The sequence below is a fragment of the Alosa alosa genome, chromosome 16 (assembly GCF_017589495.1).
Source record: "Alosa alosa isolate M-15738 ecotype Scorff River chromosome 16, AALO_Geno_1.1, whole genome shotgun sequence".
NCBI classification, from domain to species: Eukaryota; Metazoa; Chordata; class Actinopteri; order Clupeiformes; family Clupeidae; genus Alosa; species Alosa alosa.
This window is the reverse complement of record NC_063204.1, coordinates 25,727,253-25,741,219: the sequence shown is the minus strand read 5'-3', so window position 1 is coordinate 25,741,219 and position 13,967 is coordinate 25,727,253. Positions and strand designations below refer to the sequence as shown.

The 13,967-nt window shown below is 38.7% G+C and overlaps 1 long non-coding RNA gene across 1 annotated transcript; it reads right to left on the bottom strand.

Moving 5' to 3' along the window:
- Positions 1–6,799: 6,799 nt before the first annotated feature.
- LOC125309811 lies at positions 6,800–10,977 on the bottom strand. Its single transcript, XR_007196192.1, has 2 exons — positions 9,653–10,977; positions 6,800–9,453 (listed from the first exon to the last, which is right to left on the bottom strand). It is a non-coding gene; the product is annotated as an uncharacterized LOC125309811 (long non-coding RNA).
- Positions 10,978–13,967: the final 2,990 nt, after the last annotated feature.

Here is a 13,967-nt window from a genome sequence, read left to right as displayed (position 1 = left end):
GTTTCACATCTTAGATGGTTGAATATCTCCTATATATTCAGCCAACCAAAGCTCTACACAAACTTTTAAATGACTTCCCTTGTTCATATTATGTTACATCACATCATGTGCAGTAATTTAAACTTTTATTTTGCAAGCTCGTACAATACTATTGATTTGCCTGAAAAATGTTAGTTGTACTTGTTTCTACATCATGCAAGTTAAAACAAACAGAGGGCAACCTGAGCTTCAAAACAGTTTTCTTTTGGTTTGTGTGTCTGCAAACCACATGAACCTTGTTTAGATGTAAGAAATAACATTTGTTTTTCTCCTTACACAAATAATTTCCAGCTCAAATTTCACATGCCAGCATAAAAAGTTAATTTGACAATCCATTCAATCAAATTTTCATTACGCAGATCTGTAACATTAATGAGACCATTCTTAATCCAGTGTTGCTTGGCAGCAAGCAATCATCGATCCATGTTCTGAGCATATGCTCAACGGGGGGATACTAACACCACCAAATTGTGCTTATTTTCTATTGCTGTTGTTTTTAATCATGTTGATAGAGATGACATTGTTAAAAGAGACATTGTTACTTAGACCAGAATTGGGCTTTTTCTTGTCACAGATCATATATATGTGTGTGTGTTCTGATCCTTTCCTCCTGTCTGCCTCTGAGTAACCTTAACATTGTTACTCTTGACAGAATTAATCTAAAGCTAATTCGTTCTTTCAGATTTAATAATCATGTGATTATGGTTATTGTTATCATTCTGTGAGATTTAATTCAGTCTATTACTAATGTTTTTTTTATTTAGGTTCACACTGTTAATTTGAATGTTAATTTAATGTTTATTGGTGTCATTGTAAGTAGCTTTGAACAAAAGAAACCTCTACGTAAGCAAATAAACTGTGGACAAGGAGTGCAGAATTACTTTGAAAACTCAAATTGATGTGAGTCATGCACAATCCTTCACTGCTTCAGTTGGGCATTATTCAAGCGGTTATGCCCCATTAAGTGCATGTACTTAACCATTACTGATACTGTCTAGACTTCGCTTACAGTTATATAATATTAGGCACTGTGATTATACACAACTAAAAAACAGTAGCCTATTACTGTACACTAGAATCTAAATGTTATTAGACCTTAAGTGTAAACATATTAAGAGCTCTTATATACTAGTCACTCAAATATTGTATAGTCTCATAGTTTTTTCTTTGGAGCAGATGGCTGTCATCACCAGACCCTAAATGCCGTTGTATTGTTTCATTTGTCCATGTAGCTCTCATTTTGAAAATACATCACACTAACTTCAGGAGACATTAGCTAATAGTGAATACTGATCTCAAAGCACCATGTATTTGATTTCCCTTATCCACTATAGTGCAAGCACAAAAGTCACATTGCTTCAGCAATTCCACACCTGCGTTCTCGCACTGCCCAGAGGATGCGCCATCATCCACTCCCAGCGAGCCCATCCATACATCTGTCTCCGTGGCAACGCCTTCCTGCTCTTAACAGCGCGCATCCACTTCAGCGAGGGGAATTCAAACGCACTAATTGCTGTTTAATGGGGATGAGATCCTTCTATTGAGTTTTTCTGCTGAGCACAGAGAGAGGGAGCGGCAAACAAACACACACAGGGCTCCTAAACATCCTTGTAAAAGCCCATTTGAGCTGGGGTGGTGAGAAGTCTCTGCGGACACTTTCAAGTGCACTTTTGTTGTTATGCATTAAGCTGATTTGGGCGAGCAAGGAATTTATTTGTTTACGGGCAAGCGGCAGTGCCGCATATGCATCACCAGTGCGAATCAGCTACCGACGACAACGGCGCAGATAAATTGCAAGCCCTTCCATGCCTTCACTGTCTCAGGGGACAGGCGAGATCGTGCTAGTACGCAGCACTTTATTTTTTTTTCTTCATGTTTTTTTTATTTTTTTCGCCTTTTGAAGAGGAAAGAAATAAAAGTGTAATGAAAACTTTGAACTTTCCCCTGGAGTATGGCAATATCCACAAAGGCCCCTCTGCCATTTCTGTGCCCATGTTTGTCTTCTTTTGGTGCTATTGATTTCCTCCACAGGGCACCTATCTATCTGCAGGCCTGAAGCCGAATCATCCCATTTATCTACCTGACTTGCCTTTATAGTGGGAAAATGGTTGATGACAGGATCTGAGCAGGATGTGTGTTTCACTGAGCCATGAACATTAGTCAGAGCTCAATCCCTGTCTCTATTGGAAGTGACAGCGTGTGTATTCAGATACACCATACTGCAGATTTCGCCTTGCTAATATCATTGGGTTCTTTGTTAGACGACTATATGGGTACAATGTTAATGTATTCTAATTTCTATCAGAAAGACTCAGGGAGGTACAATGAAAGTTAACATACGTTTTAATCCATCAAAGGATATACAAAGGCATAAGCAACAATAAGACAGTCTTTGGCATAGGCCCCGCCCTCGGTCCAGGTCACCGAAAGTGTGCAGACCCTTGCAGATCCTGCCGGTATGAGGCGGCAGGGCGGAGCCTACCCCAAAGAATAAGAAATAAAGATACCCACCAGAATGCTTAGATGGACATCCTCTCTGAAATAGAGCATAACAATATTAAACAGTGCATGTTGTATTATCCGGTTGAGCTCGGGAGATGAATCAGAGAAAGCAAGACAGACAGAGACACATGAAGAATATACTATTAATAAAATAAACTGATGATTTGATGAGGATGAGGATGATTATGATGGATTCAACCACCTGTGACTCAAATTCTATGATTGATTTAAAGTTATGGAAGGGAATTGAGCTTGCAGATGTTCAACCCATTGAACAAGACTGCTCGAGTGACTAGTGCTTGCAGAAGCTTAGCTCAAGGGTTAACTAACAATGTGCAGGGCAATGAGCTTGCAATTACAAATGCTCAGGGTCAGTGCAGGGGATAGAGCCTGCAGTTGCAGATGCTCAGGGTCAGTGCAGCAGAATAGAGCTCGCAGTTGTAGATGCTCAGGGTTAGTGCAGCAGGATAGAGCTTGCAGTTGCAAATGCTCGGGGGACAATGAGCTTGCAGTTGCAGAAGCTCAGGTTAGTGCAGAAGAAATAGCGCTTGCAGTTAAAGAAGATTATGACCTGCACAAATGCGGCCAAGCCAGTACGGGCACCAGAAACGAAGAGATGAGTAATATGATTAAATTTAGATAACCACCACCAGACATTTGCAAGAGGAAGTACATTGATTACAAAATGCTCATTATTGCTGAGTGAGTCTTTAGTAATTAAGAACTTAGTAACCATACAGTCCATAGATTCTTGTGAGCCTTGTGACAAGCAAATGGAGTAGCTAGCTCTTAATTGATAAGCAAGTTGATGCAAAATATTACAGTTTGTGAACTCCATTTGTTACGGTTCAATGGTGAACAGAAGCTGCGAGGACAAGATGTACAGCAGATGAAATTAACAGACTGTCCATCCGGCAGAGGTAAAGCCATGTTAAAGAAAGCTAAATAGCACAACGTATAGGCCTACTATTAGGATAGAAATGTAAATGGCAAGGTTTAGATTAATGAATTAATTATGTTGACTTACCCAAAATAACAGCACGGTGTAGTGTCCATGACAGATTATATCCGATTTAAGTACGACCCCTAAATGTGATGACTGTTTCCGTGAGCAATCCGCATCCTGCAACGGAATGGAGCTAAAGCAGATCCAAGGGCAAGATGAAAAGAGTGAGCCATGCTTTTGCACCTTGCTCTTGGAAAGGCCCCCCAAAATAAGATGAGCAGCATAGGTAACGTTAGCTAAACGAGACAGGAAAACATGAAATAGACATTGTCCATGGGTAATAAGTTCAGAGAGAAAAGGTATAGACAAACAGAAAGCTTGAGCACTCTCTGGTGAAAAGAAGAAAATGACCAGCATGGTCTGCAGCGATTGCAGCGAAGTCGAGGAGCTTGCACAAGCTCAGAGCTTTCGTAAGCACGGTTCTTGCACAGCAAGAATGTAATGCAATGTGGTGCAAATCCCCGTGGAAAGTGCTTAATGATCGTTCGGTTCGATAACGATTGATGATTGCGATTTGATGATTGCGACTGCCGAGTCGAGTTGCGTATATATATGATGAGTGAAGTGGGGTGATGGTAGGATAAAAGAAATTAACTGTTGTGACGTGAGATTACCCGAGGTTTTGCTTGCAGAAGCTAGACCAAGGGCGGCGGTGCGTAGTGACTAGAATGTATTAACGCTTTATTCTGTGCCTAAAGTGCCGGCTGTGCGTAGTGACTGGAGAAGAGTGGCTCGGGTCCATCGTAATTAATATAATGCTTTAGCTGAGCCGAATAACCACCACCAGACCTTTGAAAGGTAGCTTACCTTATTTGACACTTGCGAGAGCTATTTGCGCATCTAGAAGGGCTTGATCCTGAGGTCTTATATAGGACTCGTAAGCCGACGAAGACCATCTTCCGAGCAACTTGATTGAGGATGCAGGTAATCCTAGAGCGGCTGCTGACGTTGCAGCGCCGATGCGAAAGGAATGGCCAGTATATTGGGAGGTTGAGAGCCCGCAGCTACCAACCGCTGTCGACAAGTGGATTCTGAACAGTGGCACAATTTGGCCTACCTTACTCTCCAACGTTTACAAGCTACTATGCTACATTAATGGAAACCCCCAAGACTTTGGTGAGATGCGTCCAACTCAGTTGAAGCGAACGTAAGGTAGGCTAAGCTACTGGTCTGTGACTGCATCACATGTTAAAGTTGTGGCGAAGTGAATGACTAGCCACCCGTGCATGGATACGGAACATCGAAAATCGGCACCTGAAAGCAACAGGCAGGTGCAAAGTAAAGTGATTATAAAGGCTGATGCAGACTGGTGATTGGTCGGAAGTAATGAATGAATGAGTGACGCATGCATTGAGTCTTCCTGACAGAATTTAACGCTAAAGCTTCCATTTCTCTTCCTCTGAATAGGAGGGAGGTAAAAAATGAGCTTTCATGGGCGACATCTATCAGTGTTGAACGCTAACAACATTATGCAACAGATTTTAAAACATACTGTATGAGTGGGATCTTCTCTGCCTCCAAAATTACTTTCAGTAAGGAAATCTCTTTGCAAAATAAAGTATTTTTGTGAATGTTTGCATCCTTCATATTCAGTATACTTATCACATCCAGTGCAAGCATGCACTTTAAATCCTGGAAATCCACTTTTTAAATCCTTAAACCTTATAGGATTTAATAATGAGCAGTAAGCCATGAGAGTTGTGTGTTGGCCAGGGAGCGCTGATCACCGCATGGTTAATGAAGTTGCCCTTCCTCTGTGAGGCACACCACACCGTGGGCACGGCACTAATTGGGCTAATGACAGTATCGCCCACCCTTGGCCAAACTACGGCTGCTAGATAAATGATCTCACTGCACACTCTGGAGAGAAATTTGAGCTCAGCTAAAGCAAAGTAAAATTAGAATAATTAAGCTCTTTGGTAAAATAAAAAGTGTGCATCGATACAATCCATGTCTGGTAGCTGGTACTGGTAGGTAATTATCCTCTGTTAGGTTACTTAGGTTAATCTGGTGATAGACTTCTAGGAACAAATACTAAAGGCAGATAATGATGAAGGGACATCACCTTCTCACACTTAGGCAGACAGGCAGGCACTGAGGAGCTTGTTCAGCTGTGGATGTGTGGTGTCAAATCCACATTAAATAATACAACATCAAAAGAAGTCCGCACACTGTGGATGTATACTGCAGATGATGGCTTTAATGCACTCCGGAGCATTAGTTAGTGAAGCAAGCTAAGCTAAGCAAAGTAAGAAAGTGAGCAGTGAGCAAAGTGAGCTCAGTAAGCTAACATCCTCTGGCTGTTGTCCAGCCTTTATACCCCTTCAAGTCATCCCAGACAAGACACTCTTTGTTTACAGATAACTGACCAAGTAATGGTACTTCACCTTTGCCCTCTCATCCTGTTATTCCTACATTCTTTAGGTTTTGATCACATTTCCTGGCGCCAAACCTTATTGATGACCCTGTCAGCCAGATCTGCTCTTTCCCTTAAACCAGTCTTCCTTTCCCACACTGAACATACTACAGACTTCAGTTTCACAAAACAGTGATATTACACAGAATAAAGATACTACATAAAAGATATATAAACTAAAGGATATATGTCAATAAAAGTCCTTGACATTCCCCTTTGAGCAGGAAGTGCTCACTTATGCAGCAATATCAAACATTTATCACTATTTTAACACATCCCCTACTATCAAGAAAATACTGCTGCTAAGCTGATTCACACTACAAACAGTCAACTAAGCAAACCAGTTAACTCAGCAGCAACTATGACATTAAGCAATTGTCCCCAATACCACTGATAAACATAAAACACTTATATTAGTACTGTTATTACACCCTTGAACCAACCCTCACTTAAATCAAATCCAATAGTGTAGTGTTATTTTCAAATAGAATGGCAAGTTTCAAATCCTCTCGGTGGAAGCGAAAACCCTTAAAGGAAAACCTCTTTTTTTCTTGTTTTTAGAGGAAAAAACCTTCATAAGGGAAACTCTTCTACTGTCCTGTTTGTACAGCAACACTTGTTTACAACAAGCGAGAGGAGAAACTTTCCTTCAACTACACATATGCTTTTCCATCCCCAAACATTCATCAAATGAGCAAGCAGATCACATCAGAATTCCTGATGGGTGTTTTCAGATAGAGCTAGTCCTATAATATTCTAAGCTTCTACATGAAGATAGGTTACATGCTATAATGACCCTCTTCTCTGAAAACAAAGTAACACCAAACTATTAATAATTCATTCTCATTACACACAGTTTTTAGTCCATTGCTTGTTCCTCGGAGATGGCAGAATGTAAATGCAAACGCAAATGTATTAATAAATGTTGGATGCTGCGCTTCAAGTGTGAGGTATGTTACGAATATTGCAATTCCCAAAAACAAAAGCCATTTTCTTAGTTCTGCACTCCATCTCATATGCTCTGAGAACATTAGTGGCTTGGCTGTTGGACGGAGTGGAGTCCACACCCAATCCCACTTCATCAATGAAAGAGCTGGTTTTGCTTCCAACCAGCGTACTGTATCCTAATTTTCCTCCTTTCTCCAATCCTCTATGAGAAGCATCAGTTCTGGCATCACTGGCATCACTGTCATGTTTCCATTTCCTTGTCATCTGTCCTGGCACTAGTATCTCCTTCCACAAGGGTTGCCATTTGCTTCATTCATCAACAGCAGTGATCCATTTCTCCCAGCCACTGTTTTAAGCACTATGGATCTCAAACAAGGAAGAAACAAAGAGAAAACAAGCACAAATACAAGCAAACCTATTCCTACAACTATTCCTATTTGTGCTAGCCATATTTCTAATCCTCCTAATGCCCCCTTAAACTATCTTTCTATCATTATTAGTTTTGCCATAGCTATGTTATGGGAATAAAAGTACTGCAATATACTCCTATGTTGACACACACTCCACTTCCTTTGGCTAATATCTGATCCAACATCATCCAGTTGTGCATAGCTACCCAGGTTGCAGCCACCTGTTCTCTTAGTGCTCCAAGCACATAACAGACTGTGTTCATATTGGAAGATTCACCAATATTCCAGATTCCTGGTGGTTGATAAGATTTTGTCAGTCAATCATTTCTGTGTTACCTGAGTCTTCTTTGTCAGCCTCACTTGTGAAAAAACAGTTGAATGGCTCATTTCCTGGTGATTTGGTGGTATGGACTGGGATCTCTGCCGTTTTCTGTCCATTCCCTGATTGTTATCAGGCAGATGTTGCTCGGACAATGTCCCCCCTTCCTCACTGGATTCCTTGCCTGAAAGTCTACCCTCAACAGGGGAACAGGAGCATACATGCCAAAAACACTATACCCACCACTGCCAGGATCATTTCTGTCCCCAGGCAGTATACTGTAGGTTGTTGACTCTTTTCCTGTAGGCCATCTGAAAGTCCTTTTCCTGCTTATAGATTGTTTTGTGAATTAATGACAATTATTCCATATAATTTCTCATTTATCCTTGGAGCTGATCCAAAGGTGGGCCTCTGGTGAACCTTTCAGCTTTTATCTTTAATGCAAAAAGTGATTACTCTGGTTTTATTGTAACCTTATTTGCATCGAAGCAATGCGTAAGGCATCAAACCAGTTTAAATCTGTTGAGGCATATATTTTAGCAATTCTCCCTTTTAACATGTAATTTGCCCTTATCATCTGAAAACCCCTACAAACCACTACCAAAGTTTCTTATTTTTATCATATCAATGTAATCAATAACTAAGTGTTTTTATGATCCTTCTGGGACCTAATGGTTTAGACAACACTATCACTTTCCTGATATTATGACTATACACATGACATCTGTTAGACTATCATCAATAACTTCCTGTAACTTTGAAAATCCTTCAATAAAAATATTCCTCTTTCCTACTCCCCCTTTGCGCATAGATCCCAACTATGCGCAAAGGAAAGCACCATATCAAGTACTGTATCTGTTGGGAAAGTATCTGGTTAGTATAATATAAATGCCACTAACCATTAAAGTTACAGTAATGGTATTCAGCAGACTCTTTTTTTTCCAAAGGGACGTTCAACTAAAACATTAATCAAATAATGACAGTGAAAAATTATAAAAATCTGTAACCCAAGGTAACAAATGTAACAAATCATACAATTTAACATTCTACCAGGGGTTCGCCCCCCTTTGTTACTGTGATTAACAGAATAGAGTTGGTGGACCTCCATTCCTTCCATGAAGACCAACATCTTTCCACCAGCTTTTCTATTTCTGAAATAATAAAACATTTTAATCTTCTGACAATGACTTATAATAATCCTAATTCCATCTATTCTCTTTTTGCATAGAGATTAAACAAATTTCCCTATAAGCATTGTTATTTTACTTATTGTCAATTTGGGATACTACTTTAAGACTGGTTATTATGTAAGCTATATTAATTAGATGTTTTAGGACATACAGTAATCTCATCATTCTTCAACATACCTTACTCCAATTTTCTCTGCATGTCATAGACTTTTATAATGTTTTATTCTTCAAAAACTAAGCTTACCTCTATTCCTAATTATTCTAACCCTATACTACTTTATCTAGGCTATCTAAACTAATAGTAAATCCTAGTTCTATTTTCTTATTCTATCAATCCTATTTCTCTGCTTTCTTTATTTTATCTATTGCTTTTATCAAATGTCATAGTATAGTACATAAGATCTTTTGGCTTCACATTAGTTACATGTAAAGCAGATATTACATCATTTCAATATTTCTACTAACTTTATTTTTCCCATTAAAGCTAAATCATTCTATTCCTTAGACTTGTTGAGTGTGAGTGACCACTAGGGAACTCCCATGATCTAGAGGTAATATTTTAATATGTAACAGTCCCTAGGACATAGTCAAGTTAGTCTTACCTACTTACACCACCACCTATCCTGAAAAATTAATGGAGTGTCACTTGACATTAAAAATAGCAGTGTTATCACTTTGTCACTTAATTTGATCAAAACATTTGCATTTATAATTAATTAAATAGTAGTCACTTCTATTCAAAATAACAATAAAAATATAATAAAGGTAAGAATAAGAGTAATCATACTTTAAATTTGCTTAACAAAGTATTTACCTACTTACCCTGAGATGTCTTAACTACCTTCTCTGTACCTAGTCAGGGCATCGCTGGGTATCAGGTGGGCTCACCCATAAGATAGTCCCTCATCATGGTTTCCTCATCAAACTCCCTTTGATAGTATTGGTATACACCTTCTCTTGTAGAATTCTCTAGGCCTCCTTAAAACTATGCTATTTCACAAGGGAAGAGGAAGGCATGCTCGTTGGGCTCATCCTTCAGTGCCTAGGTGTCTCCTCCCTCTCCCTGTCCTGTTTCTTTTGTCCACTTCTTTGACAGTCAAAACAAACTGATGATTGTCTTGCTTTAGATGTCCATTCTCACATGATGCCTCCTCTGTAATTTCCTCTCACTCTGCCTTAGTTATTCCCATCTTGTCTTAGTCTCCACCCCCACTGACGTGGAGATTGTGGCTGCCATGGGCTTGACTGTGCCCACTATAATAGGTATCCATAGGCCAGTAAACTGACAGGTTTGGGAACACCTGTGATGGTTGCTCCTACTGCCATAGTGTTGAGGATGGTGCTGCTACTGGTTTCCCCAGACCTGAAGCCTTAGGTCACCAAAGGTGCCTGTATTGTCTTTTTGATGCTGCAAGCGCTTCCATTGCACTTCCAAGTTCCCTCTTTGCTCTCCAGCTTGCCACTGTTGCCTTAACAAAGGCCTCAGAGTCCTTATCTCTTTTCAGTTTGTCCATGCTCAGCACTGTTGTGCTGAACTTGCTCAGAACTCAGTCAGGACAGGGAGTACTTGGATTAACCCCTGCACATCAGCATGTCCTCACACGGCTGGTAATGAGCCTTTCCCCCCTTAGATATAAGAGGCAGCATTACATTTACTGTTTAGCTGGAGGGAATGAGGAAATCATGCTGCAGTCAGCTTGTAGTATTTACTAGATTACTCTCTATCTATCATCTACTTTATCTTGCCCTTTTGTAATTTACCATTAACTGTACATTTTATCCCTTATATCTTCCTATAACATCTGCATCTATTATTATTCCTACAGTCATGGTCACTCACTCCCAAGTCATCTCCTTACTTCTGCCTCTTATCTCCTATTGTATTAATCTATCAAGATGTCAAGATGTTTTTGAGCATTTTAAATACCTCTTTCTCCTACTATTTCCACTATGACTGACCTATTCTTCTTATAGCTCTACTATTGTGTCAATTTTCATGTAATCCCTGATCTTTGTAACAGTGCTAAATCCATTAATTCTTGTATAGGCCATAAATCTGTATATTTCCTCATTCTCTCAACCACTTTTCTGCAACACTTTTTCATTGTACTGTTTACCAACTGATCCTTTTTGGTCTCTTTAACTATCAGAATGGGGAATTACACTTTACACTAAGTCATTTTACTTTAGCCTGGGGTTTCTGTAACACTACTTATTACCTTATAGGTGACTATCAAATTTCCATACTTACTTGGTTGACCATGGCATTCCCTTAACCATTAGTCAGCTTACCCAGTTTCTCTAAACATTACTAGAGTAATTATCTTCTATAATTCTATAACTTTGAAGCTCTTACTGTCCATATGCTGCATTCCAAAGTGAATGGTCTAATATATTATGCCATTCCTCACCACCAAAACATACTTCCAGTTAATTGTCTCCATGTATTTTAATATCCTTTAGCACTGTAACTTTATCAAAAGGGTAATATTAAAATCTACTAAATGCATTTTATGAAATTAACTGTATCATACCTTATCATACCTCCTCTCAACATTCAACATTCATTCTTGAATTTCCCCTTTGGGATAAATAAAGCATCCATCTATCTATCCCAACCTCTAGCTATAGTTAAATAAGTATCCTTAAACCTTTCCTTCAGTAGAAATATACTATACTACATATACAGTCTCTAAGTATAAATCTAAGTATAAGTGTAGGCTAGATATACTTAAAACCCTTATGTATACCAAGTATAAATCAATTTCCCATTTCTATGATTTTTACACAAAATGTTTAAACTATGCATATTCTTAGTTAGAAATAAATAGACCCACAGTACATTTCACAAACTAATTTTGCTAAGGGAGTCACTACTCAGTTCCCTCTGTACTTAGCTCCCATAAAACCCCAACAGCAAATTAACTAACACCCCATATAACCCTATAACCACTTAATTATAACAGTATTATCTAAATTATAATATAGCTATGCAAATAACAAATGATACTCTAGGGCCAAGCAGCTTAGCACCACTTTCCATCAAATAACCCCCCAGTGCTAACAACAATTGCTGCCTTATACCATATGATTCTTCAAACCATTTGACAGGTAGAAACTAAATATCCCCAGAGGTCTTCTGAAACCATCAATATCCCCATCATCTAGATTATTAAATATAAAGTAGTAATCCAAAACGTTTTAAGTCAGTCAGAGTCAGTCTTTTTCAGTGTCGCCGTTATTTCAAATATTAACCATTTTTTGATTATTATCATATGTCAGTTGATCTTGGTTTATGCAACCAGTGATGTGGACAAAACAAAACCCCTTTTCCAACTCTTAACAAAAACAGGACTATGTGGGAAGGCTATAACCATAGCCTATAGCCATAAACCTTTTCCACATAGCAGGACAGCTCTAAAACCAAATGACCTTGCCCAAACCACCTCTTCAGAGCTAAACAGTCACCTGTACCTTTAACTGTAAATGTACATGGAAACAATACCTGATCTTATTGTCTATTAACACCCATAACACCACAAGGTGTTCACTCATAACACACATACTCATGACACACATACCACAATACACCAGACATATAACTGCAATGTGAGTTATTGATAAACCTTATGGAGTTCCTGTATATGTCTAGAACATTATCCAAAGGAGTCTTAAATTCAATTAGTTTTCCCAATAACACTGTGGTCCTCCATGAACTATAATCCATCACAAAATCTTTCTAAAGCATACCTAAGCTTCAACAATGTTACCATGAACCAAATTAACTTCAATACTGCTATCCAGTGTAGTAATGCCAGTTGCTGACCCAGCTTTAGCCTAATAATGCCAACAGCTATCTGAGCCTAATAATACTATGCAAACCTAGCCTAGTCATGCTAATAGCTAAGCTATTTAATTTAGACCTATTATTAATACTACTATCATAATTATCATATCCTTAACAATGCTAATTTAACAGTTGAACCTACCACCTACTGATAAGCTAATATATTGTATATCATTAGTAGGCTACCACTAATATAACCTATCAATTGCCACCTTACTACTACTACTACTACTACTAATACATAATATATCTTAGTCAACACTGGACACAACAACACTTATCCAACACCTGGAACCGCCATCAACGTTCATCCCAAATCCTGGATCTTAAAACTCTATATTTAACCATGACGGGCCTACTTATGCATCTGTCAGTTGGTCTACTCATCCACAGCATAGCACAGATGTGATTTTTCCCACTAACTCTCTCTAACTTGTAATAATAATCTTATTATAAACAAGGCTAACTTTAAATGACCTTTTAAGCATAACAGAAACCTAAAGAGACTATTAACCAACCAATACACTATACATTATGGGACTACTACCATAGTGAATTATTTATGTACATAAGCTATATGACTAAAGTATGTAAACACTAATATCATTGCCTTTTATAGAGTATCATGAAAATCTTTTAACATAGAACTGTAGAGTATTTTAAAGAAAATCAAAAACTAGCAGAACTGTTTCTGTATCTCTCATTATTGCCAATTCAATTTTTAAAAGGTCAAAGCGACTATGACAGCCCCAGTGTCAAGCAATGAAGCTATTCCTCTTTTGCCTTGCCCATCTATTATGGCAATATTATATTCTCAGCAAGTAGCACTCCACTTCTGCGGACAACTGCCCACTGTAATTCAGAACCATTCTGTTCTGGCGTTACCAACCTTTCAAAACCATTTTCCCACTACCACATTCTCATTATCAACCATTTCTAATATTTTGATCATGGAAGACCAAAACATTCAACCCAACACTTTGCAGTATTAAACATTCCCCAAAAATCTTTCAAAGTGAAATATTTTCCAATATTTCCCAGTTCAACATGCCTTAACCATCTCAGACCTACATCCTTTGTCCCCAGCAGACCTTTGCTCTGTTTACACAAGCCCCCACCTTTTCCTATTTCAACCAGCAGCTCCTCTGCCTGGTATCACACACACACACACACAGCCTCTTCTCCTTAATCACACGTTATGCAAATATATGACGTCTTTTACCAATGCTCTGCCATGGACTTCTAATTCTACCAGCCACATATACTAAAAATCAAGTAACACTTCTTTGT